The sequence below is a fragment of the Equus przewalskii genome, chromosome 6 (genome assembly GCF_037783145.1).
Source record: "Equus przewalskii isolate Varuska chromosome 6, EquPr2, whole genome shotgun sequence".
Taxonomy (NCBI): Eukaryota; Metazoa; Chordata; class Mammalia; order Perissodactyla; family Equidae; genus Equus; species Equus przewalskii.
This window is the reverse complement of record NC_091836.1, coordinates 22,054,937-22,082,114: the sequence shown is the minus strand read 5'-3', so window position 1 is coordinate 22,082,114 and position 27,178 is coordinate 22,054,937. Positions and strand designations below refer to the sequence as shown.

The 27,178-nt window shown below is 41.5% G+C and overlaps 1 protein-coding gene across 21 annotated transcripts in view; it reads right to left on the bottom strand.

Annotated features, from left to right (window-relative positions):
• NCAM1 (neural cell adhesion molecule 1) overlaps positions 1-27,178 on the bottom strand; it is a 299,859-nt gene that overhangs the window by 101,023 nt on the left and 171,658 nt on the right. For 2 of the 21 annotated variants that reach the window (XM_070623104.1, XM_070623113.1), the window contains exon 1: positions 26,412-26,491. The exons of the other annotated variants lie outside the window; for them this stretch is intronic. The gene's annotated coding sequence lies outside the window, so the exon portion shown is untranslated. Of the gene's footprint in view, positions 1-26,411; positions 26,492-27,178 lie in introns of those variants that run through there. 21 annotated transcript variants of the gene reach the window in all.

The following is a 27,178-nucleotide window of genomic DNA, read 5'->3' as shown; positions in this document are numbered from 1 at the left end:
TACTTAAACGATCCTGACTTCCTACCATAACACCCTTGAATTCTGAAAATATCTTGAACAGCAGTTCAGCTGGCACACACGCAGATTTCACGTTGTTTGCAGGAAACAATCCAAGCCAAGGTGTCAGGGAAAAGATCAGTTCAGGGGATGCACAAATATGACCAGCTGCTCCCTGGCATAGTAAACTGCAGAAACCCAGCCTACTGTATGGAGCCCAGCCACAGGCCTGCTGCTCCCCTCTCCTCTCCTCCAGTTCTGCCACGAGCCATGTAATATCATAAGACTCCAGTTTCTGTTAAATGCTGAGCAAGAGAGGAGGGGAAAAAAGCCAAACAAAGAAGAGTTTCTTTTACAATATCCTCATGTTTAACAGAAAAGGTGGTGACCTTCTTTACTTGCCTAACATACTGACTGCACTCAACAGGCAGACAGATTCCATGTATATTTATCTATGATAAACGCACTCAATCTTTTTTTTTTTTTTTTAAAGAGCTTTAACCTGATTACAAGATTGATCAGTCTCAGAAATGAGCTGTGCAGGGATGATAACAGAATCAAGACAAGGAAGCCCAAATATTTTTGATAACTCAGCAACCACACATGTGGCAGTAAGAACACACTCCAGCAGCCTCTGATGATACCTGGGTCTCTTTTGGTCACATAGACTTTAGTGATAACAGCAAGAAAAACAAGGGATTCTGACTCTAAGGTATGAGGTCCACCAGCTTAAAAATGCCATGTAGGGATAAGGGGCAGGAATGAAACATTCTGAAGCAGGGAATAAAATGTTTTGAATTAAGACTTCAAAAACTGACAAAGAACTGCCTTGTAGTATATAACCTCCACTGTGGAAGATGAAAGTGATCACCTATTCCGGGGCCACTTTGATTCCCTGTCCTCTTTTCCCATTGGTAGCACAGATTTTCATTTTCTATGGACTGGAGACCGAGATCAAGCATAATTCAACGATCTCGTCCCTCAGTTCTCTCCTGTCTGAGAAGAAAGGGATGGCAGAGCACACCTGCCAGGCTCCCTCCGTCTTCCAGCGATGGAGCTTACACAGATACACACACAGGACGCGGGAGCCACATATCTCAATGGGTAAGAACACAGAGCTTAATCCAAACTCTCAGAAAAGCCTTTAGGAGCTATCAGGGAAGCAGACAAGGCCCAGACAGAATTTATGGTTGATTTAACCTTGTAAAAATTCCCTGGGTCAGCAGAGTCCAGCGTGCTTCATCATACAATCTGGAGTGAATTCCTTCCAGAAACCACCCCGTACAAGCAGCACCCTCCATGACCCCCTTTGTTTGGAGCTGGTATCACATCTGCAACGGCAAAAGCAATCATTTTAAATGTTCGCGATGAACACCTAGGGCAAGTACTGGCACAGGACCACGAGCAATTTCCAACAAAAAAATGCCGAATTCTACCTGGGGTTGAGGCTGTGCATTGGCGGCTGTTGGCAGAAAATAAAGTCAGTTCAGGGGAAGAAATGCTCTGGAGTTTCTCCTCATTGAAGATCAATGAGACTGGCTGTGTCTGATTCTTTCATAATTCCTGCAAAACTCTACAGTTCCAAGTTCACTCCCACCGCGCAAGATTTGGGATATTGTACTGGTGCCAGGAAAACTGGGCAACATCACAAGGGCCCTCGGACTTCATGTCTTGCAGCTGGAACAGCCCCATGGAAACAGGGGCAGTTGGTGACCTGGAGTGAAGCAGAACTAAGGAGGAGGCGCAATCTCATTCTCTGAAACACCGTTTAGCTCCATGACCACATTCAGACTGTCAACTCCAATGTGGGGAGAGATTGTCCAAGGCCACGTCTCTAAGCTTGGTGTTCAAAGGCTGCCTGAGGGGACTCAGCAGGGTCTGTCTCTGTGTGCGACCTCAGGGGCTGAGAGAAATCACATCAGCTGTAAACCAGAGCCTTCTGGCTGGCCACAGTCTCTCCAGGCATCGCGCACTCATGGCTCCGTCGACACGCGATTAGCAGGTACAAGTGGGGCATGTGTCAGGCACAGTGGGAAGGGGAAGCTACATGCACTAATGAACAAAAACCCACTACTGTTGGGGGCATTTAAGATATTAAAAAAATCAGATTGCTAAAAGCTTTGACTGAATTTTCTCTTCTGAAATGCATTTAGTAGAAATAACTCTCTCTCTATATGTGTTTATATAGTATATAGGAAAACTCTAAAAGGACAGTTAAATTCTTAACTGTGAAGGCCACACCACAGACTTCTCTATTGTCTTCACAGCATCTAGTACATTTTACCCAGATGTATGGTAGATGCTCAGGGCAGTGGTACCGGATAGGTGATTTGAAAACAGACACTACCATAAACATCTCTGCAACAGGATATTTCCCAATTATCAAGTATTATTTTATTTCTCATGGATGCCTACACACATAAGAAGTGAGCTATTAAATTATATAAACAATTAATTTAAGAAATATATCAAATTTGAACATATGAAATACAGATTGTAACTTCTAATTACAAAATGCAACATTCTTGACCATCAAATTTGAGGAAATACACTATTGTTAAGTTTTTAAAAGTTATCTTGTTACATTTGACAAATAAGCTGCAACAAGCCTCTGATTATATTAGAGCCTTAATCTTACGAAGCTCCCACAGGCATCTATATATAATTAGTAAGATTAACTACATCACTCTATTCAATAGAGGCCCGTGCTCTATCTAAAAAATACCACATTGCATTGAAAGAGACGCTGAGTTTTAGTCTTCAATTGGTGGTGTTGGTCTCTAGAGATAACTATTGTTAGAAATAGCATGTTGCTGTTTACTATTGAAGAAACACACTCCAAATACAAACTGGCTGTTTTAGATAAGTAAAGTCATTAAGATGTTTACTGTTTCAGGTGAGGTGGCTTGTCCTAATAATCAACTAGGCAAAAATATGCTCTAAGTAACCATAATTAACCCAATAAATAGGAAAGGCTCTCAGCAATTTCATCCACCCAGTGTTCACTTGACAACCAAATACTGTGTATCTACTACACATTTAGGGACAATGTTCTAAGTACTGAGAAGTCGCAAGAAGTCTAACGTGTGGCCCTCAGAGGACGCCATAATTTGGCTAGTAAAACCATGCCTTAAAGAGACTATTTTACAAAACAAGCAAGATAATGTACTATCTTGGATTGTCTTATAGTAAGGATAAAGACAGGGCACAGGGAGAGAAGAATGAAAGGACATGCACATCTTCTTAATGTTCTGTGTGACAAAACTGGACAAGTGTATAAGGCACCTCTGAGGTGAACTGAAGTATGATGGTTGCTTGAGGAAAATCACTTGTGCAATGGCGTCGTGAGCTCAACTAGCCCCATTTTTCATGGATCATCATTTTCACTTGAAATAACTACCCACAGACAAACTAAGGTTATTCAGACTTGGGTATCTGGACGACTTTCCTCAAAAATGAATGAAGTGAGCCTGTACTTGACAGTATTTGTGGCCAATGATAAAATTCAAGCTTTCAAGTGAAAATTAGCATTTTGGAAAATCTATATCTACCAACGTGAGCTTAGCAGCTTTCCAACACTTAAAGGCTTTTCTGATAAAATCTTGGGGATATCAACGCATACAATTTTTAAATATTATATAATAAAATGCACCATATTTGGAAGGTCTGCATAACTAACTCAGTGAACCAGTATTTTCTAAATTACCAACGGATGTTAAAAATCTCATGCATGAGTAAATGATACATTCAAAGTGCAAGATGAACCAAAGGATTTAATGTCACAGAGTGCAAAAAGCCCACTGATAGTGGGGCTGGCCTGGTGGCCTAGTGGTTAAGTTCACGTGCTCCACTTCAGTGGCCTGGGTTAAGTTCATGAGCTCCATTTGGCAGGTTTGGATCCTGGGCAAGGACCTACATACTGCTTGTCAAGCCAAGCTGTGGTGGCATCTCACATATAAAATAGATGAAGATTGGCACAGATGTCAGCTCAGGGACAATCTTCCTCACCAAAATAAAAAGCCAATTGATACGAATTCAGATTCCACACTGCAACTAACATTAAGAAGCTGCCACATGTCAAGTTTTGGTATAGTGTTAAAGGATATCCACAATTATCTTAAAAGTCTATTGAAGTACTCCTCCATACATAGCTGTGTGATGCTGGATTTTCTTCGTATACTCCAACCAGAACAGTACATTACAACAGATTGAATGCAGAAGCAGGATATAAGAATCCAGCTGTCTTTTATTAAGGCAGATACTCAAGAGATTTGCAAAAATGTAAAACGATGCTGCTCTTCTTAATTGTTTTTGTTTTGGAAAATTCAGTTATTTTTCATAAAATATATTACTTATGACAACATATAGTGACTTATTACTGCTATTTTTAAATGAGTTAATAAATAAATATTTAATTTTTTCAATTTTATTTTTTATTACCGTAAGTATTGATTCGTATAGCCAATATAAACAAAAGAGCTTGGGGGAGTGTCATAATTTGCAGGAGTGTAAAGGAGCCTGAGACCAAAAAGATGGAGAGTTGATGATCTAGACGGAGGTAAAAACAAAAAAGCAGACTTCCAAACAACAAAATGCTACTAAATGTCAGGTTAGTAGGAGCATTATGTACCAAGGAAGGAGGAGAAAAGAGGATGGAAGGATGCATTGGCAACTGCTCCCAATATAACCAATATGAATACGAAATTGTCATTTATTTGGTTGTTTAGGTGCCCCAGCCCTTGGAGCCAAGCATTGCTCTATAGGACCCCCCAGGGCACCTTAACGTGCTGCATGCCTCAGGCAGTTAAGCAGAATAGGCACGGGGCTCTTTGATTTGTGTTTGTTTTCCTAATTAGGGAATCCTCTTTCATCTTTAAGTCTTCATTGCTTCGCTCTCTCAACACTGCCCTGTCTGATGGACCCCCTTTCCCACTCCCCAGAGCCTCTGCTCCAAGCCTTCCACCTGCTCTCTCTGGAGATGACTGTTTCTCTTTTACCAAGAACACTGAAGGCCACCAGACTGCATGTTTCTCCACCTCAACATTTCCCTCTTCGCCAGTATTTCTCCTTCGCTTCCATCTTCTCTTATTCTTAGAGGAATAAGGATGCAAGGCAACATCAATGACTGAATAAATTACTAATGCCTCTTATGCCCATTTAATTTATGAGAAAAGCAAAGCTCGGCATGGTTAAACAACTTCCTCAACATCACATAGCCAGCATAGTGTTAGGGCCAGGCCTCGATCCAGAGCTGATAAGCTGTGTTCTTCACCTCCCCCTGCTACCATCCCTGCTCCATTACCCTCAATGCCGCCTGTGCACACGAGACACACTCCCACATTTACATGTCTAGCTCAGGCTTTTCTTCTTAGCCCCAGATTCATGCCTATACTGTCCACTTTAAATTTCCACCTGAAAGACACCTCCAACCAAACTACTCATTGTCTTTCCCAAAGCTGCTCTTTCACTCATATTCTTAATGTTGTCACCATCTACCTGATGTCCAAGCCAGAATCCCGGGAAACATCCTCTCCATCACAGCCTCTCTATATACAACCCCCCCCCCCCACCCCCAGTAACAACATTCTGTCACTTCTCCCTAGAGACCTCTTCCATCCACCCTTTCTTCTAAAGCACTGTACTGCTGTAGCTCAGGCTCTCCCAGAGCTCACCTGGACTACCGGTAATTGGATCTGTCTGGCTTCCTCGCTGCTGGCTCGACCCTCTAGAAATCACTCTTCTCACTTAAATCTGAGTCATCTTTATAAAGCACAAATATGATGATATCACTTCCTTTCCTAACACTTTGCAACGACTTGTTGTCCCAGCAAGTGAGATAATCAAGTAGAAGCTCCTAATATGGGATATAAGGAGCTCCATGGGTTCATTGTGCCTGTGTCCCCAGCCACTCGTCACGCATGCTCCCTGCCCAGACATCCTGAGTTGCTGACAGTTCCCTGCAGCCATCACACTGCTTCAGATCACTGCTGCCTCTGCACACGCTTTCTTTTCTGGAAGGAACACCTTTCTTCACTGTAGTCTTCCGCATGAGCTCCTACACATACTGCAAAATCCACTCTCCACAACAAATTCTTCCCAGATCTTTAAAATCCTCTTTCAAGCTTTCCCTGCACATTGTAGTTTCTACATAGAATATGTCACACTACGTGTCAATTATTTGTTTACATGCCTCTTTCCTTGCTATATTGTAAGTTCCTTGAGAGAGGCACCAAAATTTTTTATCTTTCTATGCTCAGTACCTAGTAGCAATGGGTGTTCAATACAGTTTTTCTGGTTGAATAAATAGAGTTACAACTGCTCCATGTTCCTATAACTGAGAACCAGTGTCACAGAGAACATGAGCAAAAGGAAAATCAACTTGGCTACAGATGGGCCTGTTACATAAAGACCAAAAGCATGTAAAGGTAATGCTTGTCTGCCAAGGCCAAGTGCTCTGAATGAGAACACATCAGAAATATGCATTTTAAAGCATTACACGAATAATTTTAGAACCCATTAGACTGACTTGTTTCATATGTTGGCTTGGAGAAGAGAAGATGCCAAAGGGACGTGTGGCACTTGTAGTTTCCGTTTGTTAAAAAAATAAATGGAAACCATAATGCCAAAAGCAGAAATGCACAAATGCAGTATGGAAGAAATGCAGCCAGTCCACAGCGAGATTTCTGCAGCCTTTGCATCTGGACTTCGTTTACCACAGCAGGGCTGTCACCCATGCTTGGGGTATGTCAAGGAGAGAGACCTGAGCTCTGATCCTGAAGCTCAGACAGCAACTTTGCTGTTTCCAGACACAAATGAGGGATGTCTTCCTATAGCTCATTAAAAAGATTCTTAAATTTTTGGAAGCTTCCAACCATTTCTTATCTTTCTCTTGAACTGACTCCAAAGCGGCCCTCAGATGATCCAGTCCTAGTGCGTATCCTCTGCTGGAAGGCAACATGTTCCAGAGTTAGAGGTGATCAAACACCCAGTGCATCTCCTCTGTCCCCTTCGCCTCCCACTCCCTGAGCCTCTGGTACTGCTGAGGACCCTCATGCTGCATGGATGCCTCTCAAAATCCATCTTCCATCCTTCCCAAGTCAGCTGCTGAGCCCAGTAAGGTTCTGGATGGTGGGCTCAGGGGATCTAGCTGCACACTCACTGCACCCTGGGGGATAAGAATAGACCACAGTGACTGACGAGAGTGACGAAGTTAAGTAAAACCAAAGGCTGAGAGCCGCTGGTGTGGGCCTGGGTCTTCCAGCAAAACCTTGGCCCTACTTGAAGAGCCTTCCACAAAAGCTGATGACAGAAGTGGAAGATAAGGATGAAAGCGACAGGTACAGATTCCCTTTTTCCATCATTTCACCTTTATTCAATAGAGGGCTGAGTGTGGGCTCTCAGAACATCTGCCCCAATCAGGTAATTCTATAGCTTTTTCTACCCAATGCCAAGCTGGCTTAAAAGTGAAAAACTCACTGAATTTGTCAAGCAGTGGAATGTCTCCTGACCATATCCAATTGACTAGTCACTTTCAGCCTCCCCAGCAGAAGACATCTTCACTTACAAAGAATGATTTCAGGATCATGAAAACGGTCAATTCGATTTGGCTATATTTTCTCTCTCTTGAGCTCCCACGTGTACTGCCTGACTGGGCTGTGGCTTCTGCACATTGAGAAGGGGCCCTCAGCTTCAGTCTCTCTTTCGCAAGAGCTTGTCTAGATGGACCCTATATTTCTCTCAATTTGCTTTCAGCTGGCATTTTCAGGCAAAGTCCATTTCCCCTGTACATTCAGGATTGGTTCTTAAAGAGCCAGTCGGAGGCACATCAAAGTAATTATGCTTAAGCTTGCCATCTCAGAACATCAATGTAGCTAACGATGTCCCAATGAGGAGCACCAGCACCCTACCTGGCTTTGCTTCTACATCTAAAATTTTGTGCTTAATACCACACTGTCTTATCAGTCATATTCTACTCCTATTATTTCTTAGATCCAGACTAGATCCCTTAACCAGGCATTCAAGGCCTTCAAACCATCTCAACTATCTAAACTTTCTCTGCTATAATGCCTGATGTGGACACTCCATCTGCAAGCCTCATTCAGTCTCCGGTCTGAGCCTTGGATCATCCTTTCCTCCCCACACACAACATCCTTTCCCATATTCCTAGTCTGATGACATTCTACCCTGAATCCATTCCAACTCATTCCAAATACTTCTTCCTTCACAAAGTCTTCTTTAGTTCACAGAGATCTCTCTCTTTTCTGGTGTCCCCAGAGTAAAAACTGCCTGACAATTTGGGAACAGATCATACTCTATCTTTTACCTTCTCTGATTGACTTATACATGTTAACCTTGCCTCCCCAACTGAATGACAAATTCTTTAATGGCAGAGTAAGTCATATGCTTCTTATCCCTCCCAATGCCTAGACTGGTCCTGGCATATGAGAGATGCTTAATAAACACCCACTGACTTAAACCCAATATAGCAACTTAGATCATAAATGATACTCTCAACAGGAAATACCACGTGAGCAGGCTGGTATCGTACCTCACGAACTCCCGAGTGACTCATTCAGTTTCCATATTGACAGGGCCACACATGCCACCAATCATTTGCTGCAGCCAAATGGATTGATTTTCAATCAATTTAAACTACTATGTGCAACTCAATCCATTTTTTTCTAAAAAGTGCATTTACGTTGCTTGATATCTTAATTCACACTTTCACAACTAGAGATATATTCATTTATATTGGTCCTTCCTAAAATAGTGATTTACTTTCATATTTTTAAATTAATTTTTACCATTGCAGAGTTGATTCAGGTTTTGCATTCTTTATTTTCAGTGAAGCAGACCTTGTATTGTCTTTCCTTTCAGTGCTAAACTATCTGCACAAATGGTATACACTGTTGCCTCAATTTTTCCCACTGCCCACTTTCAATCATTCCCACCCTTTTAAATTCTGACCTTTATGCAATTGACTCCCAAATATATGCTTCTCAACTTCACCTTTCTTCTGAGAGTCAATTCCACATCTACTACCAGAATACCTCTTTTTCAAATAAAACGCAATAAAGGATGTCGGCAACTCTGTTTGCATTCCAAAATTCTATTTGCAAGCCTGTTTGAAATTTTTAATTCATTTTCCATAGAAACTGCATTATAAATAGTAATTCAGTTAGTTCTCTGGCTGGGAAACAAAGCTTAGCTAATCCATCTGCAATGAAAAGTAACAGAAAGCAATATGGTAACAATATGAGTAATTAAATGAAGCACTAAAAAGTGAATGTAGAAAGATAAGTTTATCTTGGTTTAATATTTGAAGAAAAGCACTTTTCCTTACAGGACAGAGAGACAGAGACTGCGGAGACCTAGAAGACTTCTTTTATGTCCTGTCACCCAATTCTAAAACTTTGCAGATTTCAGACCCACCTCGTCAACCCAGTTATCAGTCCTTCTGATTCTACCTTCATCTTACCTCTTCCTTTTATCCATTCTCTTCCATTCCTTCTGGCCATGTGCTCAACCACACATCATCCTACCCTACCTGGATTATTATAATGGCTTCTTAGTTGGTTTCTCTGAGTCCAATCTCTTCTTTAAAATCTATTTTGCCTATGGCATTCAGATTAATCCTTTCTGAACTATCTTTCACTCTGTCACTGTTCTGCTCAACAGTGTTTTATACCATCCACCCCCATCAAGTCAGAAAGACATAGACCTGACCAACCTTTCCATGGGGATGTGCATTCCAGTCTTGGAGAAGAGCCCCTGTACTGGAAGGGCCCATGCAAAGTCCAGTGGAGTACCGATTCCCATCTAAAGTAGTCTAGGCACCCAAAATGACTTCTAGGATTCTTGGTGAGGAGAGAGCACAGGCTCTTTCCCTTTAGAAGTCTCTGAATAGTCGATCTGCTCTGGAAGACCAGAAAGTGATGGCCCCATTTGGTTACTACATAATTATTTTAGAGAGGAGCTAGAATGCTGAAGCTCTTAGCCAAAAGTGAGAGGATGGGGAAGTGAGACTGTCACCCACTGGCTTCTGTTTGATCTCGGTTACCAGACCCATCACTACGACCATACAGAGGAGCAGCATAGTAGTGAAAGAGCCTTGCACTGGGGCAAAGGTCCTTTTCTGAGACTCTGCAGTGTCTTCATTTTGCACAAAAGGGACAGTAATACCCACCACCCACAGCTGCCATAAGCATTGAGGGAGCGTGCTTGAAAGGACCTATAATGGTGCCTGATAAATGCGTACATACAGACAGGGATGCATTAATTAAATCAGAGGTAGGGAGATAAACAAAAGCCTTTGCTCAGAGCCTCTGACTCCTGATGAACCTCCAGCAAATGTTTTCATTTGGACGAATGCTCACTTCATCAACTTTGGGCTGGAATTCAAGCAGAATCTTCCATGTTGTTCTACATGCCATCCTGACTCACTAAGAAATATCTGGGTAAAGCAGAATTACTGGCTTACAATTCAGATCCAAGAAATACTCAGGAATTAAGACGATAGCAAATCCAAATGAGACATGGAGTCTGCTCTGGTTAATTAAAAAACAAAACAAAACAACACCTCCTGCCTCAAAACAAAAGTCAAACAGACCAACAAAAAATAACCGGGCCAGAGCTGGCCCAGGCCCTGATCTGGCCAGCAGGAGCAGAGCGGCTGCCTGTTGTCATGACGACGCAGGCACTGTAATCCAGGGCCTCAGAGAGCAAAGACCGGGGCTGCAGCGTGGAGCCACGCCCAGGGCTCTGTGGTCTCTAACTCAGGCTTCTCCTCTCAGATTCCAGCAAGAAGAGTGAAAGGAGGGTTGGGAAGATATTCATTTGCTTTCATTCTTTGTGTGGTACTCACAGAAATACTAGGACTAATTGTTATGAGGCTTTATATTTGTAGAGGATTTATCCATGTTCAAAGCTCTTTTACACACAAAATTCTAACAGCAGTTGAGGTATGATGGTGTTAGTCCCATTATGTAGGTGATGGAGCCTAGAGTAGCAGCCACAGGACAGGTCAGTTAAACCCTCTGAACCAGGGGGTTTTTGTCAGCATAATGTGGATAATGTGACTTACCCTGACCACATGAAACTGTAAATGACATAGCTCTAATTCTTACAGAAACATCACCAGGTGAACTCCTGGCCAGTGCTGTTCCCATATGACCCCATCTTTGCTCCTAAGAAAAGGCAGCATCAAATAGCGTCAGGCACTTAAGCGATACTCAATAAAGGATGTGTCCTATCCAGCTCTGTTATATACTTGTAGACAAGTTGTCCCTGTTTCTAGTTCCTTGGGCTGTTTGGAAACTATGGGGATATCTGGAAACAAAGACTGTAATTGCAATCTGCGTTTCTGAATCTCCCATTAGCAGAGTCATTCCACCTACTGTGCTGAGAGGTGACCTCATTAGAGAAGAGGGACCGTCACTGGCAAACTGAAAGCCTCCTGAACCCTCTGGCAGTTGCGCCCGCGCTTGGGGAAGGCGTCCAGCAGCTGCCGCTGACAATGGGCTTCTGTACCCCACTCCTGCAAAAGCTTTTTTTGCAGGCCTTTGCTCCTCCCATGAGCTCGCCAGTTTTGTTTTGGTTTATCCTCAAGCAAGATGGCTGCTGATTGCAATGAGCTCAGAATAGCAGAAAGTAATTAAAAATTCATTTTAAAATCTATCGCGCATGTTAACATCTACATTAAGAACACTGCTGGGGTAAATAAACTGGCATCCTCTTTAGTAAGGCAAGAAAAAAGAATTCAGGCATTCTGTGGCACACAGTTTAGGAACAGTAGATAACACGAACTGGATTTCAGCTGGCCTTTGCACAAGTTTTGTCCAAATGCAAGTGGTCACGTCAGAAACCAGCATTTTTTGAGAGAATCTGGTAGCAATCTCATGGCCCAACCAGGAAACTTGTTGATTGAGATAATTCTTCAGGAAAATGGATCTCATGCTTTCAATGAGCAGTTCTCTTTAGAGGCCAGTGACAAATAGTGGTGGAGAGCTGACATCTTAATAAGCCCTTTTTTCCCAATGATGTGGACCCATTGTTTATTACATGGTATTAGGAATTTATCTGTATTATTATCTAGAGTGTACACCCGCCCCTGACATGCAGACTGAACTGCCAAGGTAGTAAGAGAGGTGCATCTGGACGCTTGGCTTTCCTCCACCCTGCCACGCCCTCCTTGTGCCGTCTGCAGTCCCAGACCTGCCTGTGCCCAGCAACACGGCCACTGACTCCATCACTGCCCCTGTCCCCAAACCTCACTATTATTAACAACTAGAAGCAAATTCCACTGGAAAATGGACAGGTATTCTCATTAAGGAAGTCCACATTCAAAGACATTTTTCGAAGAGTTTTTGTTTAACTCTAGCAGCAAAAGCGAAACTGAAGCACACTACTGACAAGAAGCTCACTTCCACTAAGAGGTCTGTATTTTCACCCATGAGCTATGTTTTCTGAGTCCAAACATTATCTTACATTAATTTTGAAGAGTGTCTAGGTGGCAATAGGAATCTGATAATGAATACAATAAAACAGGTTCATTTAGCAATCAAATTACATTATTAACATGACCACATTACCCATTGTATTATAAAATTTATGTTCATTTTCAGAACCAACAACCCATTCGGCTCATTGCAGTCGGAGGCAGTGCACATATTTTATATTTAAAGTAACTTGTCGTATTCCAACCTAGGAAATAAATACCAAATCAATTTGCTTTCTTCTTCTTCCCCCAACACTGAAAGCAAATGTCAAGTGTTATAAAGCTCTTCAATGATGCCAATAGTTTTATTAAAAATTGAGATTTAATATCTCTTCTCATATTCTTGATAGAGGCATTGAAGTAGGTTGGGCTATAAAACTAATAACCTATTTTTCACTGCAAATATTTTCATTCACCTGGGGCAGAGTAAACCAAGGCCTTTATGGCATCGTTAAGCCAGATTATGAGCAATTTTGATTAAAACCAAAGACACTGACATTTTCCAACCAAAAACAGAGTGTCTCCAGAGTCAAAGTCTTTGCCAATGCTTGTATCCAGACGAATCCTGAAGCTGGTGCAGGGGAAACTGCCTCCAGTGGGTTGGGGGCCTCTGCCTTTCCTTTAGCTGTGCCTAAATTATCACAAGCTCTGAGCACTTCCTGCCCTGATTCTAAGGGGGTGGAGGTTGGGGAGACTGGGGGAGGCGTGATGACAAGGAGGGACTCTATGCTCCTAGTCACACAGGATAATGCCATTCTGACCTCAATGAACATACACATGAAGCAGAAACAGAGACATTTCTTTATAGGGACCTGGAAAATACTAAAAGTTAAACTTTTTCCAATTGTAAAGCAACAAAGAAGACAATAGATAGGTCTTTAAAAAGAAGGGGAGGAAAGCAACAAGACAGCGTAATGATGTTCACCTTTCTCACTATTAGCAGTGTTGGAGTTGTCATCATGAAGATAGTTAAGGATATTTTCAAGTTTCTAGGATGAAAAATTGAGTTGAAGATTCTGATTTTTTTTTTCTCATAACTGTTTCAGAAACAGATGCTAAATCACTTATAATCTCCTGTAAAATTATAAGTGATTGTATTGAAATGCTAGTGTTGGGCATGCCTCCTGAATTTTACCAGGTTTTCACCGTTGGCAGTTTTTATATTTAGGGCAATATGCTTTGATCCAGTCCAGGTTCAAATATAAAGAATAATCATAAGATTTTACAACAAAGGTCTGTTTTGTGGATTCTTTGTTCATGTTATTACATGTTTACATTTGAAGACGAGACAGCTGCTGTTGGTATTCTCGGGGCTAGTAAAATTGAAAGAGTTAATGACTGGATGTCAGTCTTTTCAAGGCGGAATATTCGTGTAGCTTGAATTAGAGTATTCATATTTTTGATAATTAACTCAAAGGAGGTTTCTACTTTTCTTAGGTTATGAGTTAGACAGTTAAACGCTGCAAAGTCAATCTGGCGTTGTGAGGCATTTAAGACGATGAACACCACGTACTAAGTCTTGTTTTTTCATCATGCACACTGGTTAAGGACCCTCTACTCAGAAGGGAATTGCCAAGGATTCAGTGACACTCCAACGTCTATGATCATTAACAATTGTCAACACAACACCTACTATGCAGTAGGCACTTTATATACGTGATTTCTTTGCACCCTCACTACTCTTTGACATAGGTATTATTTCTATCATATGGAGGAAAAAACATAGCTTAAAAATTCTAAGAAACTTGTTAAAGGCTACACAGGACATATTCTGCTGACTCGCAAAATAAAAATACTGATCCAATCTTTATAATTAAAATTGAACACAACTTTGCCTTGGGTAATGAGTAGGGTCAGCTCTTTTTCTCTTAGGTTGCTGAATTACCATGAATTAAGGGTTTTAAGCCGTAACTGTAATGTATTAGTGGTTCTACCATTTTTAAAATATGTAAATCTTTTTCTAATTACAATAAAATTTACCTTATTCTATCTGAACCCAGAATGGACTCTTCTGATTAATACAACATTTGGCTAACAAAGTGTTAGGGTCAGACTACTAATCTTTAAGACGTAGAACAAAACCGTATGCGCTTAATATAAACTAAGCGCACCCTTGGAAACTCAGGAAACACATGGGAGCCTGTAATGCTGTAGGGTCATCATGACAAAAGCCAGCTACAATTTCACAAGCGAAGTAGCACAGCACTGCTTCATAGAGACTTCTAGCTGCTAGAATCTTAGATTTGAAGTGGCATAAGGCACCTCAGAGACGCTCCGTCCAAGCCTTTCATTCACAGATAAGCAATCGAAGACTCAGACAGCCCAACCTCATCCAGGGTTCCACGGTAGCCACACAGTGACCAGAACACATGCTGACCAGTTTTGCAATGCTAAGCTGCTTCGTCAAAGTCATATTGACCCTCCTTATCTCATCGTAATTTAGAACAAAAGACAAAAGAAAAAGATGTGCTGTCACTCGTCTTCTAAATTTGTTGATTTCCAAGCAACCATATATCTACTTTTTTTACGTTTTCTGTGACAGCTATTTCCTGGATCTTCATTTTCTTACCACGAATTCCATGGCACAACGAACACACCTGACATCATGCTGTAAATGAGACACAGCAAGGGACACGCCCTTTCTCTGAGTAGTTCCTGATTTTTCTCTCTTCCTTAGTGCAGTTTTTATTAGGATTGAAATGTGGAGAGGAGCTTCTACACAGCATTCAATTCCAGCCCTACAATTTAACTTGCAGGTTTAACTGGGGGATGATTAATCTATTATTTACTTTAGCTGGCACCGTTTTCCTGTCACTTAAATCATATTTAATTTCAATCTATTATAATCCATTATCAGTGCTGAGCCAAAACCCTTGATGCACTGTTTTCTTATGGGATGGTTTCACACTTGCAGCATCAAAGCGCGAAGCATCCCATGCACATATACAGATGATGGACCGCCTGTGCTACGCTGTGGTTCATGTGCACACTTTAGAGATTTCTATATTTTACAACTTCAACATAGCCGGCGCCATTTACTACCAAGTGAAAAACCACCGGAACAACCTAGATCAATAGTCTATTTAATCTGAAAAGTCATCGTTCGTGTAAAACGGGACTTAAATGTTTTTTTGAAAATCATCCAGATCTTTTATTTCTGCCTCCTTTGCAACAAAAAGTCTAAACTCTAAAATTACTTGAGATATAAAGGCCAAATGCGACATGTGAAATTTAATTGAATCTCAGTTTGGGGAAAAAAATATATAAGACATTTTGGAGGAATAATTGCACTGGGTATTACATGATACTAGAGAATTAGTGTTAATTTTCTTATGTATGAAAATGGCACAGCAGTTATGTCAGAAAAAGACCTTATTTTGAGGGTAAAATTCTTATTTTTAGGAGATGAAATAGTGAAATATTTGGGAATTAAATGGGATAGTGTCTCAAGATTTTAAATAGTTCAGAAAAAATATATAGATGAAGCAAATATGACAAATATTAGTTTAAATTTATGAGGTTGGTAAATAGGGATCCATTGTACTAGTTTTTACATTTTTTGTGATTTGTTAGAAAATTTACAATAAAATTTGGAAATCACTCAAATATCACTTCAGAAAAATGACTCAAAATTGCTTAGTTTATGCCCCCCCATCCCACCGCTAGAGAATAAGAACCACTGTTCGGGGCAGATGGTGGGATGGTAACAGATGACAGAGAAAACAACTATTTCCTAGAACGATTCTCCAAACAGCAAACATAACATAGCGAAAAGAGGACAAAGCCAAAGGCAGGTGAGGATACAGCTACTTTACATGAGCTCTTTTTTTTTTTTTTTTAATTATAGTTTTTTTTTTTTTTTTTTTTAAAGATTTTATTTTTTCCCTTTTTCTCCCCAAAGCCCCCCGGTACATAGTTGTATATTTTTCATTGCGGGTCCTTCTAGTGGTGGCATGTGGGACGCTGCCTCAGCATGGTCTGACGAGCAGTGCCATGTCCGCGCCCAGGATTCGAACCAACGAAACACTGGGCTGCCTGCAGCAGAGCGCGCGAACTTAACCACTCGGCCACGGGGCCAGCCCCACATGAGCTCTTACTTCCAGGCTCTGGCAAATTCCACCTGGGTTGCTCAAGGCACACGCATGTGCCAGTGTGGATACACTGATATCCAGCTCTTAGACACCATGATAAAAGGAAGAGCAAGGCACTAGGACAGTGCAGACATGCAAATGACCCAAATCTCAAAAGGGGGTAAAGCGTTATGTACTTGGAGAACACAGTGGTTTAAAACCCGTGCTTCATATATACAAATATTGAATCATTATGCTGTATACCTGAAACTAACATCATGCTATATGTCCATTATGTATCAATTAAAGACAAACAAACAAAACAAGGAAAAAGACATGTTTCGCATCCGTTGAAGCCATCTTGCTGTTCACCCTAGAGACTTAGGTGGGAGACACACCCAAGTACATTTTCCTAATGACAAACAGTAAGGTGGAAAAGTCTGCTTATTTCCTGCTTGGAGCTGCCCCCAACTTAACCCTTCTGGGCTTCCGTTTCCTAATTTGTAAGACAGAAATAAAATGCCTATCTCATCGGTTTCCCACAAGAATCAAATGAAATAACATTTGTAAAGAGCCCAGTACTGAACCCGTCACCGAGTTGTTATTACCACATGTGTGTCTAGAACCGCATGTCTTACCATAATCTTCTAGCCAACATGGAAAACTAGGGGCCGGTTGTCAACATAACTAGGCTGATGCATGTCTAGTTAAAAAACTGCACCTCAAGAGGGTTGATGAATGGATCAATGTCAACCTAGAGAGAAGACTTACATGTTCCAAGAATTCATCTTTATCTTTTTTTACTTCTCTTTTTATATGAGACTGGGATGAATTACCAAAACATAGATGACAGAAATATCCTAGAGACAACTGCAGCACCAGAGAGAAGATGACTAAAATAGAGTGAGTACACCCCAAGAGGTACATGAGATTGTTCATTAGGGTGTGAGAAGGCACTGTTAGAGCTATTTCTGTCTATTTTTAAATTAAAAGCCAACAGTTAAGCTTCACTAATATTCTAAATGCCCCGACTGACCGTGATACTGTTGCGGGTCTACCATTGAGAGGACGGTCTGTCATGTGGGGCACACAAGAAGTCTGAAGGTTTCCAATACAACAAATGATTGAAGGGCCTTCTCTGATTTGTTCGCTCTCTTTCACTGTATTACCACACACAGCTGCTTAGTTGAGCTCTGTTAAGTGGATTTATGGATTACATTATCTAGTTTTAACTAAACCAATCTTCCCCAAATGGACAGCTGGCTTAAAAAAAAAAAAAAAGCTTCTGACAAAGAAATCGCAGATTGAAGATAATACCAATAAAGAAGGCAGACATGAAAATAAGAAAATGGCAGAGCAGACAGTCTACTGTTCTTAGTATGAGCTCTACGCCAGCCATACGAGATAAAAACAACAGTGATCTAATGAGATCTGATCAGAAATCAATAAAAAATTTGAAATCATCAAAATGACTCGAGATATCGATTTTGATTCACCATCTGAACCTCACCATAAGCAGATATTATGGCTTGAGATACTAACTAATGACACATGCATATAATTTATAAAATAGTAAATACACATATATTGAAGATGAATGCTCAAAAGTTGTTTACAGGTAGAATAAGCAATCAAAAATGCTTAGGGAAAATAATCAGGTCTCACAAAGTTCAAAACAAGCTGGAACATGGGTCAATTTTAACCATCACGAAATATAAATGAGATGAATGCAAAAAAAGTCCTACATTTCAGGTCAAAAAATCCAATATCCAAGTACGGGAGGTGGGAGACTTGGCCCCAAAGCCATTCATGTTCAAAAGGCCTAAGGTTTGCAGCTGAGCATCAGCTTCATGCCAGGTAGCAGTGTGCGGTGGCTAGCAAAAGATTGCACCAAATCTCAGGCTGCCTCCCTCGGGGGAACTCCAGTGTCTAGAAACAGGGAGGCAGCAGCTTCATTATATTCTGTCGGCCCACAGGTGGAAGACTGTGCAATTTTACCAGAAACATACAGGCTTCCGTAGAGAGACTTCCGGCATTGGTAGGAGGCTGGAAGAGAAAACCTCTAAAGCAATCCCAACTCAATTCCCAGTCTGTGAAGACACAGGGGCAGGATCTGGATAAGAAGAGGAGCGGAATTGAAACAGTTTAGCTTGCCATATGTAGTAGGTAGTGCTCTCAAGTGTAACCCTCTGAGAGTAGGATCTGTTTTTTTGTCTTTTTCCCATTCAATATTGCATTCCAACATCCCGGACAGTGCCTGGCGTCTAATTTGTGTTCAAAGTTTGTTCTCATGGGAGGGAACGTCTCATCACTTGACGTGTTCATGAAGAGGCTGCATGGGTTTTTATCGCCAAGGAATTTCCACCTCTAAGGTGCTACAATTTTATGCTCGCATACAACCTTTTCCTCGGAAAATTAAAATATCATTAGCAAAGATCTCCTCTGAGCCTCTTTACAAATTTTTAATTGAGCACTCCATATTTCTATGGGTGATTCTCTACTCAGATCAATTTTGATTCTTTTCCAAATAATTTGGAATTTTCTTTTAATCTTTTTCTTTCTTTCTTTCTCACAGCCTCTTCTTTACTGAAAATGTACAGAGAGATTTTTGAAGTCAATTTGGCCAGGAATCTGTAAACAGTAATACTTTGTCTTATCTCTGTCTACCCAAAAGGCAGCATATAAACACAAAAGCGAATGTGGAACAACAAGCCTCCAAATATTCTAGCTAAGGTTTAAAGAAGAAAAAATAATTAAGGGCCTTGAAAATACGTATGCAAGAAGAGATAGCAGACCTTGCCACATATCAAACTGATGATAGCATAAGGTCAATATCTGATGTTTCCTGCAACTTGACAGGACAATAAAGAATAATTCCTTAAACCATTTCAGCTTATTAGAAATTAGATTCTTTAAAAAAAGAACCTTCAAGTGGAAACAATTGGGAGAGAAAATCACTGCCCAAATTAAAAATATAAAACATACACATGAGCTGAATAGTTCAGTGGTAATACCGTGAAGTCACACTGAATATAGTATCTCTGCTGTATTTGAACTTCAAACAATTCTGCTCATCTCCTTTAAAATAAATATCAAAGATCTGATTTCCAGTCTGCTAGCAATAATCAGTCAAGATTTCCTGCAGAACATTTTTAAATGACACTAGTAATTGTGACTTTATTTTGAAGATAAGATCTGTCCAAGGAAATGCCTAACAAAGATGGCAGTCTGGCTGTTCTTTCAAGAAAGGCTTGGAGAAATATCAACCCCGACTATTACTCAAGAAAGGTAGGCTGAGTGTTATTGGGACCACGCCCCAGTGAGGAAGTGCTGTCAGAGAGGCATCTGCCATTTGTTGGGATACCACAGTAAACCTCACCATCCCCACGAGAGAGGCTGGGTGGTCATCTGTGATGGGTGGGGCAGGGGAAGAGTTGAGAAGACGACCTCTAAAGGTTATGCCCAACGCTAAAACTCTATGATGTTAGGAAATGCTGAAAATGTGGGTCTGCCCGATGATTTAATTCCACAGAGATTTCCACAGCGTGTGGAAAACACATTGTTCCTTCAAGACTTAATCAAAAGGGCAAGAAAGCTGGTCATTTTTTATCGCTGTGTACCATCACCGAGATTAAAATGCAAAGAAAAGCACATTCAAACATAAGCATTTTATTTATATAATAAAATCAAGTCAGGAGGTATTGTAAAAGAGCCCGGATGATGCAATATCCAGATTGGAAGTGGAGTAGAAGGCAGTGTCTATACCAACAGAAGTATCAAAATGAGATACAAAAAAATACCCAGCTCAACTTTGTCAGTTCCTGCTAATAGCGATGAGGCTGTCATTCTTGCTGTTTCCTATTCCAGGGCGTTGAGCTGTCAGGAGACACAGGCAACACCGTGGCTCCCCAGGCCTGGGATGACAGAAGCCCGGGAGTCCTCAGTGACAGATGCTGGACCGTGATAACCAAAAAGAATAGGAAATGCAAGGAACAGCAGCTGGGCCAGACAAATTCCACTTCCCACCTGCTGCTGATTTACACATTCATCTCTCAAACCCGATCCCCGTCCATGGAAAAATCTGCCAGCACATTGAGAAATTAATCAGTTTGGGGAAAGGGAGGGAGTTATCCACGGTCGATTTTATATTCTTTCTGTAAACACATTTGTGTAGCACAGAGGCAGCTGAGGGGAACAGCAGTGGCTCTTTCTGCTCTCTGCTGTAATCACCCATACACCTGGGACTCACACAGCTCTCACTGCTGTTTTCTTAGATGAGAATTTTTTTTTTCCTAGGGTAAAGCTGGCTTTGGAAACTAATTAGATACGTCTGTGTTTTTTTGTTTGGCTTCTGAGGACATTACGGACACCTAATTTGCATTTCTGTCTTGTCCCTCCCTTGCTGCCTTTGCGGCTTTTCCTTTTGTCTGAACGGAGAACAAGAATGATTTCCAAACATGGCTGGTCAAACAGGCCACTCTTTAGAGTGTGTGTCTATATACGCGTGGAAAATTCGAGTGCCTCGTTCGCTGCAAAACAACCTTTATTCTGAAGAACATTTCAGCTCAAGGAAATGCTTTCTTAAAATGTGTAATTCCCTACTGTGATTTCCTTTAAAGTTCTAATTAGTTGTGCACAGTAATGAATTCCGTAAATTGCAGTGTTTCATTTAAAGCTTTTAAGGTACAGAAGGCTCTAATAATGAGTTTTGCCATGATAGGTCTTTGAAGAAAGTAGTTTTGAAATGTAGGTTTCACATTTTTAGAGATGTCATGCATCTTAGAAACAATCACAACGTTGAGTCTTGAATTATTATTTGTTGCTTACTGCCATCAAAATGTCAGATTAATGAGTAATTAACAATGCTTGCACATAACCTTATGTATGTACGTTCTTTCCACAAAGGCCAAAAGCATAATGGAGAATTCAAGCCATGAGACATCTTTCAACAAATACATTTTCAGAGTTTCCATTTTAAATAACTTACTACCAGGTCTATAACTGTCTTCGTTAATGGTCAGCAAACAGCTGGGTTTCTAGATAACGCAGTGAACATAAAATATTCATATCATTTAAGCTATTTCCACATTTCACTAATATTCTTTGATTTGCTGGTCTTGAAAGGAAAGAAATCATCACCATTGCTACCCCCTCGTGCACGCTTTGTTTTTTTTTAAAGGAAGGGTTTATTGGAACCAACTACCTCTTTCTGTTATGCCCTGTTTTAGGACAACTAAGCTACTTTTTATCCAATATCTGTTTACCAGTCTTTCCTTCTCTTCTTGGATTTAATTGACACGACTCTCTCTGAGTCCACTCCCCACTCTCTCACCCTTCCTGGGACAGGAGCTGTCTTCCGCCTGGTCAGCATTAGCCCAGGCCTCCCGCTAGGCACCCTCTCTCCATGTCACTTCACACTGTACTCTATGTCCTCAGTCTGACCACATAGCCCTTTGGCCATTCAACTCCATAGAATCTGTTATCTGTCTTTTGTCTATACTGGCCTCCCCTTTCCCTTCCACAACTTGGGATTAATGATTTGGAAACCACCCCCTCTGGTAGCCCAGCCTCCTGCACTGCCCTGACATCTTCCTAAACCCCTCCAGTCAATTCCCAGGCCAAGACCATCCCCACCATCCATTCTGCCCCTTCCTGCGCCTGGGCCACCGATGACTGAGACAGACAGAAGACAAATCCTCGCAAACCTAGAGAGTTACAGATTCAAACACAGCCAACTTGGGAAGCATCAAGGCTGCTCATTAATCACTTCCCGCGTGTCTCGTGGTCTCCCTAACCCAGACCCCACAGGAACTATTCCAGCCTCTTTCCCACCTGCTTATACTCCCAGCTCCTCCTCACTCACCAGCCCGGGTCTCAGTGGAGGGTTCAGTGCCGATACCACAGGGAAGACCGAACCCACTGATGTGCACACACCATTCACTCGCCCCACAACGCCCCTCCATTCTTCACTAAAGAAAGAAGATCCTCTCTGGACTCCTTTCCCCAAGAACTCAATGTCCTACCCCAGCCCACTCTTACAGTTATCTCTTTCTACCCTTACCCTCCCTCTCTCTATTGAGCAGTTTTTCTGACAGCTTATCTTTTAAAACAAAAACAAAACCCTTATTTGACCTACCATTATGCCTCTGACTTGTCAGTCTCTCACCTTCCATTTTTTGCCAAATTCCTTGACTATGTGCCCCCCACTCATAGGCTCCGTGGCTTTTATTCATTCCTCTCTTAACCTTCTTCCAGCTTCACTATTCTACTGAAAACGACACTGAAAGTTTACAGAGCACCTCCTTCTTCACAAGTTCATTAGCATCTCTTTCCTTCCCTCTTGATCAGTGGTTCTCAACACTGCCTGGACCAAAGGATCATTTACGAAGTTTTTAAAAAATATAACGTCTGGATTGGGTCCCACCCGTAGAAATTCAGATTTAATTGCTGTGGGGTGGGGCTCAGTCATTGATATGTTTTTAAAAAATGCCCTAGGTTATCTACTGTGTACTAAGCTTGAGCCCCATTCTCAAGACTATCGCGACGTACACCTGGAAGGCTCTCTGTCTGTGCTCCAGGCACTGGGCCCGTCTTTGCTCATCCTGACTCCCTCTGGTCGTCTCTTCTGATTCCTATGCTTTAGCCGTCCCCTGTGCATTTTCTCCAAGGAATACTCTCCCATCCCACATATCTGTTCCTTTTTCCCCTCTTGTAGGTCATTTATAATTCCTAATATGAATAATGCCACATCCTGTCTAAAACCTAACACTCAGTTCCGCAGTATGACTGCTGTGCGTTTCTACTGCACATTTTGCAGTGATCTGATGACTAAAACGACCTGATGTCTAAAAACATCTCCTTTCTCATCAGTCCCATTCCTACCTCTAGTACTATTATGTCTTACTTTTTTATTTCACTTTGTACTAAAATTAAATAAGTTAAGTGTCCACTGTAGAAGCTCGCCTACTTCCAAATTAATGTGAAAGTAAATGAAATCACAATGGAGATTCATTGTATTGTATCAACTACGTTAATTTTTGGACAGAACAAAAAAGACGTACTCCCCAGACCCACATAACATGCACGAAAACCTGCTTTCAAATCTCCTCATTACCGGTCATCAAGAAATAGTTAGCCCTGGGATTCCCATCAAACATGCTGGTCATTACATTGATTCGTGAGCATTAAATCGCCTTACCTCCACGACATAGCAGGTGGACTAGGTACTTTGCATAGTCCAGCGTGGCCCTAATTTCCCACACAGAGCACAGAGGAATATACACAGAACATCTGGCAAGAAAAATAGTTCCTACACTGCTCTCAGTGGCTCAAAGTACCAATGACAAGAGACATCCTGGATTAAGAGCCCCAAGGGGCAGGACCTCTGCCTGGCCAGGGCAGATACCACCCAGCTGGTGCATGTGATGAAGACAAGCTGAGTTTCTTTCTCTTGCTCTGCAGACTCAAGTGGGTTCAACAGACTACACTTCTCGTACCCACTCTCTGGAGACCCCAGTGCCCAAGTTTGTTTTACGTCTCAAGAATCGATGTGCTCTCAAAACTGCTAATGATGGGGGCCGGCCCAGCAGCACAGCGGTTAAGTTCGCACGTTCCGCTTTGGTGGCCTGGGGATCACCGCTTTGGATCCCAGGTGCAGACCTAAGCACAGCTTGGCAAGTCATGCTGTGGCAGGCATCCCACATATAAACTAGAGGAAGATGGCACGGATATTAGCTCAGGACCAATCTTCCTCAACAAAAAAAAAGGAAAAGAAAAGAAAAAAAGAGGAGGATTGGCAGCAGATGTTAGCTCAGGGCTAATCTTCCTAAAAAAATGAATAAATAAAATGTATAAAAAAGAAAAACTGCTAATGATGCCCATTCCCTTGTCTTCTCAAATAATGATATGGCTACCATAAGTCATGAAAATCACATTAAGTAATAACATTTGATGCATATTCTTGATGTTTTCTTACAGACATAATATCTGTTTTTTAAAAATCAGAAAATAGTTATTTTTTTCTCAACTTGCCCATCCAAACGTGAGCCCCACCTCTGCCTACAGATGCTGCTCCAGCAGAATATCTGGGCCTGTAGTTAAACCAGGTTGGCTGACAAGAGAAGAGAATTCACCCTGCCAACTCACCTCCTTAGCTCCCACCCTTTCCACTGTTCTCACACACTGATGAGCACCCAAGAGAACTTTTGGAAAACAGTCGGTTTTGCCATCAGAACTTCAAGCCCAGAATGGGCAAGGTTTCATGCCTGCAGCTCTAAGAGAAAACAAGGTCAGGTGACATTCGCCGTTGCCGGACCCAACGTGCCCCAGCAGGGAACTGGCAGGAAAAGGCAGAAACTATCCGCCCCTTAGAATCCACAGGGCTCTCTCCTCCCTCTGTAAGAATTACTGCAACAGAACAAGCTTTCTTCCATGTCGCAAGGCAACAAGACTGGTTTCATAACTAACGCTCAGCTCACATCATTTCCGTGAGATGACATACATTACCTGGAAAAGACTTGCAACTGTATGTTATAAACGGACAAGCATGCCAGTGTGAAGGCTATGGGGGGTGTGGGAGAATATGTGCCTCCACAGCCTTCTGCCCAGAATTTATAGGAAAAGGAAGTAGGGGAGAAAAGGTAGTGTGAGTTATCTTCATTAGGTATTTATTAGGTAACTAGGGGATAAGAATTGGCCAGTCTCTAAGCCTCAAGATGAATGTTCAGCCAGAGGATACACTAATGCTAGGTTTGGCTAGAGTTTGGCTAGGGTTTGGCTAGGCTGAAAATTAAATAATACGAGAGATGGTGAAAATTCACTTTGGGAATGGACATATACACTAGCGGAATTCATCTAATCGAAAGATATGGTGGGAGAGTTGTACACCCATGCTCAGAGAAGCACTATTCACAATAGCAGAGAAGGGAAAAAAATCCAAAAGTCCAACAATGGATGAACAAAAGGTGGCATGTGTACACAACGCAGTATTATTCAGAGTTAAAAAGTAAGGAAATCTTGTCACATGCTACAACATGGACAAAACTTGAGAACATTCTGCTAAGTGAAATAAGCCAGTCACAAAAAGACAAATATAATTATGATGTCATTTATATTCCAAGTAGTCAAATTCATAGAAACAGAAAGTAGAATGGTGGTTACCAAGGGCTGGAGAAAGGTGGAAAAGGGGAGTTATTGTTTAATGGGTACGGAGTTTCAGTTTTGCAAGATAAAAAAGTTCTGGAAATTGGTTGCACAACAATGTGTACATACTGCACACTGCTGAACTGGACATTTAAAAATGATTAAGATGGTAAATGTTATGTTACCTGTTTTATACCACAATAAAAACATGCAAAAAATTATGATGAGTGTGTGTTTCTGACAGCTACAAAACTCTAAGTGTCCCCATTTGGCAGAGAATCTGAATGGTCCCTCCCCTATAATGCCACAAGTTTAAGAAAACCCCAAACCGGACTCATTATTGGCTGGATTAATCTTGCTTCAAAGGGTGAAGCTAAAGTGATATTAACACTCCTCTCACCTCCTTGTTACTGAATATTTCAGTCTTAATAGAGCTTAAGTGTGAAATGTCTGTGAATTGCTCTCCTGTTTGTGAGTCATTGACAAAAACTCACAAAGACCCACACACACCTGTGCCTGGTTCAACAACAGCGCCCAGGAGATAGGAAATCAACCAGCCAAACTTTGATACTAGAATGGAGGGCCTCACAATCAATCACTTTTTCTCTTAAAGTAAAACAATTCTCAGTGATCAAAATGCAATTCTTTTCGCTTGTTATATGAGTTGCTGCTGTTTTAGCAAATTAATACCATTCGCAGTTCCTTACCTTTTCGTTTTGATGTGGAATAGATGAAGGAATTTCATTGCAACGGGACACAGCAGCAGATCACCAGGTTGGCAGGCAAAGCAATAAAGAAAAAGGAGAAAACTGTTATTTTACGTCCTTGGAAAGAAGGACAAAGTCTGCTCCAAAGCAACATCTATCACACGAAGAACATAGCGATAACACAACACACAGCTATTTTGAAACACAGCGACGCACTTCACAACAGCAACCTCTCTTTCCATCGTAATTAGAAACCTATTGCTTCCGGCACAAAGAACAAAAAGGAGACTCTTAGCATCTACCAAGGACTTCCTCCCCGAGCTTGTCTTTTCTTAGCTGTTGATTCTGTTACTAAAAACACATAGGACATAATTCCTCCTTCAATAGCACAGAACAACAGGGCTCTCTGGGCACAAACTTCTGTCCTTCTAACACCTTCTCCGGAACCCAAGAAAGGAATTCTGCTCCCTAAACCCGTACCCAACATTTTGGCATCAACATTTCTATATTCCTCAACGTTTCTGGGAAGTGACCTGTGAAATAATCAGGACACACAGCCACAGCATTAGAGGCCTCAGGTGCAGGAAGGCAGCTACTAGTCTCCAGTCCCAACAGACGTGGAGCGGCCCTCTACGGGGTGTTTCTCTCATCCCAGTAATAGCTGTGCTATCACAAACATGGAGCAGGGAGAATGGACAGTGGTACTTACTCCCCAGCAGTGCCTAAAGACACACACACACACACACACAACTTCCTAATATGCTGAT